The sequence below is a fragment of the Lolium rigidum genome, chromosome 6 (assembly GCF_022539505.1).
Source record: "Lolium rigidum isolate FL_2022 chromosome 6, APGP_CSIRO_Lrig_0.1, whole genome shotgun sequence".
Lineage (NCBI taxonomy): Eukaryota > Viridiplantae > Streptophyta > Magnoliopsida > Poales > Poaceae > Lolium > Lolium rigidum.
The window spans coordinates 76,570,354-76,577,508 of record NC_061513.1 but is presented as its reverse complement, the minus strand read 5'-3'; the positions used below and the strand labels follow the sequence as shown (position 1 = coordinate 76,577,508).

At 39.0% G+C, this 7,155-nt stretch overlaps 2 long non-coding RNA genes across 4 annotated transcripts; both read left to right on the top strand.

Moving 5' to 3' along the window:
* The first annotated feature begins 440 nt into the window (after positions 1-440).
* Positions 441-2,551, top strand: LOC124663352. Its single transcript, XR_006990387.1, has 5 exons — positions 441-583; positions 1,049-1,127; positions 1,226-1,290; positions 1,401-1,436; positions 2,183-2,551. It is a non-coding gene; the product is annotated as an uncharacterized LOC124663352 (long non-coding RNA).
* A 976-nt stretch (positions 2,552-3,527) lies between these two features.
* Positions 3,528-7,155, top strand: LOC124667058. 3 transcript variants are annotated; one of them, XR_006991142.1, is made up of 4 exons: positions 3,528-3,627; positions 3,751-4,802; positions 5,906-6,277; positions 7,043-7,155. It is a non-coding gene; the product is annotated as an uncharacterized LOC124667058 (long non-coding RNA). The 3 variants fall into 3 exon arrangements; XR_006991143.1 differs by having other exon boundaries at positions 5,906-7,155; XR_006991141.1 differs by lacking the exons at positions 5,906-6,277; positions 7,043-7,155 and adding an exon at positions 4,946-5,162.

The window sequence follows — 7,155 nt, the reverse complement described above, 5'->3', positions numbered from 1 at the left end:
TTAATCAACAAGCATAATTTACATCTATATATATGGTTGCATCATGGAAAAAATGATGAAGAATACTTTGAAACATCAGTTATCCTTTGTATACGATCCAAAAGTATTGATAAGAAAAAAAGGAAAAAAAGACATACTCCTTCGTTCCCAAATACAAGACTTTCTGGCAGTTCAATTTGAACTGCCAAAACGTCATATATTAAGGAACTGAGGTAGTATTTGGATCATATGTAACATGCGGTGATTAGAATAAGTACATGGATAAAAACAAAGGTTGCTATATACATGCACAAGATTGTGACATTTCCATAGGATAGTTGTTACTCTTGTAAATATACTTGCACAAGATATTCCTGTTGAATTTTAATTTGCTTGGTATGAGCTCTGTAGGATCATAAACATCACCGTTGCTGACGGGTTTATTGATTTACTTGACTCTCTTACTAGTTTTATATAGTTCTCTATTTCGCGTACTAGAAGTGCCTAATCTTATAATTTATTCACACAGATTGACCCTTCAGAAAGGCTGGATCCTGAAGTTGAAGATGTTCTTATTGACATTGCAGAAGATTTTATTGAATCTGTATGTTTCTTTGTTGAAAGGCAGGACCTGTTTTTTTCATTTGGTGTTTTTTTCCAAGGATGCTTATTGCTGGGATTAAGTTTTCCTTCAAGAAAATACACATGGTTTCCATAATTTTCTGTTTTCTACCCAGTGACTGTATGTCAAATGATCCAGCTCTTGGTCCGTGCACATTTGTATTTCTTGAGGCCCCTTTTTCCTCTCATATACCATACTTTAACTCAACTGCTGTTTTACTTTAATATTTTTTATCTGCAAATAACCGGTAACAAATGTTTTTAACGGAACTTGTGTTTTTCCCCAAACCCTGGTTCATAGAATATGCATTGTTTTGAAGTACAAAACAAGTTGCCAACCTTTATCATAACTAATTTGGGAAGGAGGGAGTATATGATATGTGATGCTCCATAAATATTCACCTTTTCTCATTGGCTAATTTGTTTCTCGATAACTATTTTTGAGCAGGTTGGGACATTTGCCTGTTCTTTAGCAAAGCATCGAAAGTCAAGCACTTTGGAAGCAAAAGATGTACTCCTTCATGCAGGTACCTGATTATTTTGGCAATTCAAGAGTATTTGTCTCACATTCTCCTGCAATAGCAGTTCAGTTACAGTTATGTTATGGATTAATATCACCATGCAGAGAGAAGCTGGAATATCACCTTGCCAGGCTTCACTGGGGATGAGATAAAACTATACAAGAAGCCGGTCAGAACTTTGCATGCTTATTTCTTCCTTGTTAGCTTCATTCCAAAAAATGTAGTTATTTCTTTTGTAACCTATATTGATATTTCGGTGCCTTTTTTCATGATCTGCAGCATGTCAATGATATTCACAGGGAGAGACTTACTCTGGTATTTCTTTCTCGCCATCCTTATCACTGTATCATGCATGATTACTTCTTTTTTATCATCCCCACCTTATCAAGTATCCGCTCTGTTTCACGCATGATTACTTCTTTTTTTATCATCGTCACCGTATCAAGTATCCGCTCTGTTTCACGCATGATTACTTCTTGAACTATGTATATATTTCTAATCTTATGGTATGGGTCGGAAACATGATATTTAGAAACATATTGTTCTTATAGTCTCTACTCTATTATAACTCTTAGGGCAGCCACAGTGTATGCCAAATAGGGGTTTCAAATCGTGAATTTGGCTTTTGGCATTGGTTCCCTCCATTATGGAGGGCATTGCCATAGCCAAAAATTATGGCGTGGGAGCAATTAGCTGCTCCTATAGCCAATTTTTTCCTCTCTCTAGTGTCTCTCTTTGTTGTGGGCCATGGAAAGTTAAGGAGAGAGAAGATAGATTTTTTGGCAATCTACACACTGTGGGAAACTTAGCCATTTGACATCAAAGCTATTTTTTATTACGTGGCATATTTGGCTTTTGGCAACACTGTGGCTGCTCTTAGAGAGCCAATGGTCCCAATACACGTCTCGTCATGTTTCAGCAATGAGCTAGCAATGCCCACCCCACATCACTTAGCACATCTGCATGTGCCTGAAATCTGTTCTGACTAGTATCTCCTGTTTTGTTGGATACTTCCGTTGCATGTTGAGTTGATATGCTACTTTTTATCTGGATCATTTTAGATCAAGAAGTCCATGGCGAGTGAAGGTAACAAAAAGAGCTCTGCTGGGGAAGCTGCAGCCAGCCAGAAAAATCAGGCTCCAAAGCCACCTGCCACAAGTTCTCCGTGAAGGAAACCACCTTGAAGTAGGACCACAAATGTAACATGTATTCGTAAAGATGGAGCAGTATTTGTTCTGTCAAAAACCTGCTAATTTGGTTGGGTGTCAGTAGTGCTTTTCTACCGCGGATTTTGTTCAGAAATAGCTGGGGCAAGAAGCCTTACTGCCTCAGCTACTCGGTCCATGCTCTGTATATGTATATGCCCATGGATGCTGGCCATGGAGTATTTTTACAGTACTATTGATCTCAATCTAAGGTTTATTAGCATAGCCAGGTAGACTCAGCATTTACCGCAGAATAGGTTAGTCTTTTATAATCATTTCTTGTGGATACACTGTTCTCACGCTGTTTACCTATGCCCACCGAACATGTTTGTGAAATTTTGGGAGGTAATACTAATTATTGTCCTTGATTTTGCTAATTCTCCCTCCACCAATAATTAGCCTAGTCCTCAGTTTCCTATATAATTGCGTCGTGATGTGTACTAGCTATGAGTTGCAACTAAAAAATATTGAGATGTAACTGAAATTTGACTAATTACACATTAATGTCATCAACTGGTTGAGAATATATTACTAGTATAACTACTATACTAAAGATGAACAACTTTGATTTTTCTCCTAATTTTGGACTTATTTTTAGATTAACGCTGATATGACGTGTGTGTTTCAAGGTGGTTGATTACTCTGTGTTTCTTTCCGCGTATCGTTCTGGTGCTCCCTAAGAATTTCAGGTAGGTTCAGATTTCATTTAAAAATGTATTGGTCCTCTACTGGTGGATGCTCTGGGTATTGTTTGGTGTGGCCATAGCTGCGTTGATCCAATCCTCAGATAGTGGTGGGTCATGGACGATGCACCGCTTTGACCATTTATTGTCCTCTCTCTGAATAAATCCCTTAGATTTCCTGTCTTCTTTCTATCTATTCATCGTCTTCCTCACCAGCCCAAGGTCCTTGCCGATCCCCCACCGCAGCTCCACCAGTCTCTGCCGCCGGAGCTCCTCCTTCCCGATCCCCCACTCCTCCACCATCCTCCAAATCCTGCACGAGCTCCTCTGTACCCGCCACCCCTCGAGGACGGCGCATACCAGCCGCAGGTCACGCACGTCCCCCGGTCCACCTGCCTCCCTCGCTGCCCTTCGTCCGCTCCTGCTCGCCGGCGGCAAGGTTAGGCGACACTCGGCCTTCCCTGCTTCAGCGGTCATCCTTTCGGCACTTCCGCGCGGCTGCTACACCTCCAGATACGCCGCCGCCGCGGACACAAGGAGGAAGCCTCCTCGCTGCTCTTTCCGGATTGCAACGACCATGCTGCAGGGACGACGCTCCGCCTCCGCCGCAACATGTAGGTGAGTACTCTGGCTGCTGCCGGTTCCCCTTCAAGCACGAATTCATGGCTCAGCACCAAGAGGCATGGTGCTTGCGCGGAGACACGCCGATGATCCAGATTCTTACATTTTTTAACTTGACAGATCAATATTGGAGCACAGGTTAGGTTCAGGCCGTGGTACGAGCAGATGTACGACAGGGTGAGGATGAGCAGCAGGGAGTTCCGGTGGAGCACGTTCTGGATGGGCGACGTCATGAGTTTCTGACTCGAAAAGAATCATGGAGCGGCGGGCGCCATCTACGGCAACCAAGTCGGCGTCAATCTGGTTCGAATTGCAATGCAAAACGTTTACATTTTCTCTCTTGTGTTCACTAATTCTAGCATATGGTTCAAATCAATACCGATAAGAGGTAATAGCAAAATTCGCTTTAATTTATGCACGCTACAAAACATAAGTAAATTACTTATGACGAATAGTTATTCACTGGATTTTAGCATGTACTTTATGACCAATGAAATACATTTAAGTTTCAACTAATTTTGTTTGAACCTTGTGAGTTCAATCTTATATGGTTTATGAAACTAAGGCTAGATTTGCTCTGCTCTGTTGTTTTTTGCTTTTGATATTGCCTTTTTCTTGATCTCTAAACTGATTAGTTGCGAGCCATGTAGAATCAACCGGTGCCATGTTCAATTTTGTAGCATATTTTCCATTCTCAAGTTTTTTTGAGAGCTATCTACCTGTAAATACATGCCATAATGAACATGGAAAATAAAATAGAAGAAGCCATTAGTCATGTTGTATGTTGATGTCACGCGCACTCTAATTATATATCAGTTGTCTATCCATTCCTGCTGCTGCTTCGTCGCATTTAACCATTGCAAATCTATGCGCCCAGATTTGTACGACAACTGTTTGATATTTGTTTGCATTCATCATCGTATATCTACCTTTCACTAAACGTTCCCTATATACATACTCTCACATATGTGTATTTGTTTGTAAATGAAGTGCCATCTACTGAATATTTGGTACTTCAAACAAATTTGAAAGCATGAGCCATCGAGAACTCCCAAACATGCCTCCTCATTGTTTAACTAATTACTTAAATTTTCTCAGCCTTCAAATGATATGGATGCTTGGAGGTGCGAAATTCGTCTCGGCAATGGAAATACGATCATACATTGGATAAGGTAGCCATTTATTTACAAAAACCTGTATTTTCTCACTGACAATTCTACGTCGGCATTTCATCACATCAAGAAAAGGATTAAAAATACTTGTGATAGCCAAAAATGATGTGCTAGCTACTAAAACTACAAATATTGTATACCAGGAGGTAATGGACTATCTATAAGAGTATGCACATCAGATCATATCATGGTTGCAGCCTTGATCATATCATGGTTGCAGCCTTGCAGGTACATTCAGTAACTTAGACATAGCTTCAGGTATACCTGTGCTTTGCATTCAGACAATTAAAACATTTCCTCATTCTTTATCTAGTGTTCATTTAATATAGAGGAATTTGGGCAGCTTACATCTCCACCGTTGCACATTTTTGTGAACCAGGCTTTGTATTATGTGCTTTGTCTGATCAATTTTATTGTATGCCACTTCTAAACCATGACACATCTCTTTGTTACTGTTTTCACTGGACTTCATAAAGCGGCGAGTATTTTCCGTGAACTTACCAATAAATAGCACACCATGCTTTTGGTTAATTAGACATATTGTTCTTACTCTATATATTAGAAAAATAACAATCAGATCATGTTCTAAGCTAAGTAATATTTTAGGCTAGATTATCCTATAATTAGACATATTGTTTTACTGTCCAGGTTGAGTATTTCAAAATAAACATGAAAATCATGCTTTGGGTTAATTGCACATATTGTACTTACTGTCTAGGTTAGGAAAATAAACACCAGACCATGTTTTACGCTAAATCATATTTTAGCCTATGATATCCTATAATTAGACATATTGTTTTTACTGTCCAAGTTGAGTAGCCCATTACCTACTGCATGTTTCGGAACATTAACATCAGGTCATGTTTTGGGTTAAGTTATCCTATAATTAGACATATTGTTCTTGTTGTCCCTGGTAGGAAAAATAAACATTGGATCATGTTTTGGCTTAAGTTATCCTTAAATTGGGAAGATTTTTTTTGCTGTCCAAGTTGAATAGTTCGATATATGGTGCACTTCATTTACCAGCTCGCAGCAAGGCATCGGTTATAATTATCCTTGTGCTCCAAACAATTTCTTATTTGCTTTTTCGGCTATCCTTTCAGGGGATGTCTTGCCGGTTCCTATTTGAAAGACGGCGGTCCGTAAAGAAAGCTAGGCTCCCTTTGGTTCTTTAATGCAAGGCCCTGGGAGTGGAATCCATAGTACATTGAGAATAGGCAAGCAAAGAAAAGAAGATCCAAAACATATGTCACCTTAGCCTCACAGGCATGCAAGCTACTTTTCTGATCCTCGCTGGAAGATAAGTGGATAACAATGACAGATCACCACAAGATGAATTACCTCTTTCACCTTTCATGTTTGGAATTCACCTTTGTCACTAGACTGGCTGCTATTGAAGTTCTACTACCTTGACAGTAAAATGAGACCCTCGAAAATCATGAAATTGATAGAAATATGATGAGGATTATTTCAAGGTATATCCCCCCTTTTGCCATATTTTCTTGACACTGGTAATTTCATCATGTTTAGAGGTTAATGATAGTTTTCCCAATGAAGGGGATTTTGCAATAAGTGCTAATGCTGGTAAAATTAGGCAACCACTGCAATTTGTATAATTCATGATCAGTTTAAAATTTCACTTGTGTGTCATTGCCTGTGGAGATCTATTACTTCTTTTGCCCTCGACCGTATCTTTCAAACTTACAGAATTATTAGCTATCATGTGCTCAAGATTTCACAATACTAAGTTTGTTAAGTACTACTACCTCTGGACGTTTTTAATCGACGCGGTCCGTATCATATTTCTGAAAGGTGATAGCCTAAAACGATATTCACCCGTGTCCATTTAATCCGAACGGAGGGAGTATTTGTTCTAGAAGAATCATATATATCAGATGTAAAAAGAAGAATGTGTTTTGAAACATAAATACATGTAAAGAATTTCACTGTCATGTACAATCTCTTGAAGTACTCCGGTATGTGAATGAGATAATATATTGTTAAAAGTGAAATGTGTTAGAGACAAGCGACTAATTGATTGTATGGTTCCAGTGATCTGTTATTAATGTAATCTTATAGAATTATGCATAAACACAAATTAAACCTTTTTTGTAGTTGCTTAGCCCACCTGTAGTGAATGATAGTCTATACACCTTGTTTTAGAAAGGTTTGGTGTTGGGTTTTGTAAGATGTCATTATAGGCGCTCCTTGTATATTACTTACGACAGTGTTGCTGTCAGGTATCAAGCTGCATCGAGCCATTGCAGAGAAACAACCTAAGTTATGGAAAAATACTTGAATATTAGGTATAACATAAGTGAGGGATCTGTTCAAGTGCTGTAGAATACAAACA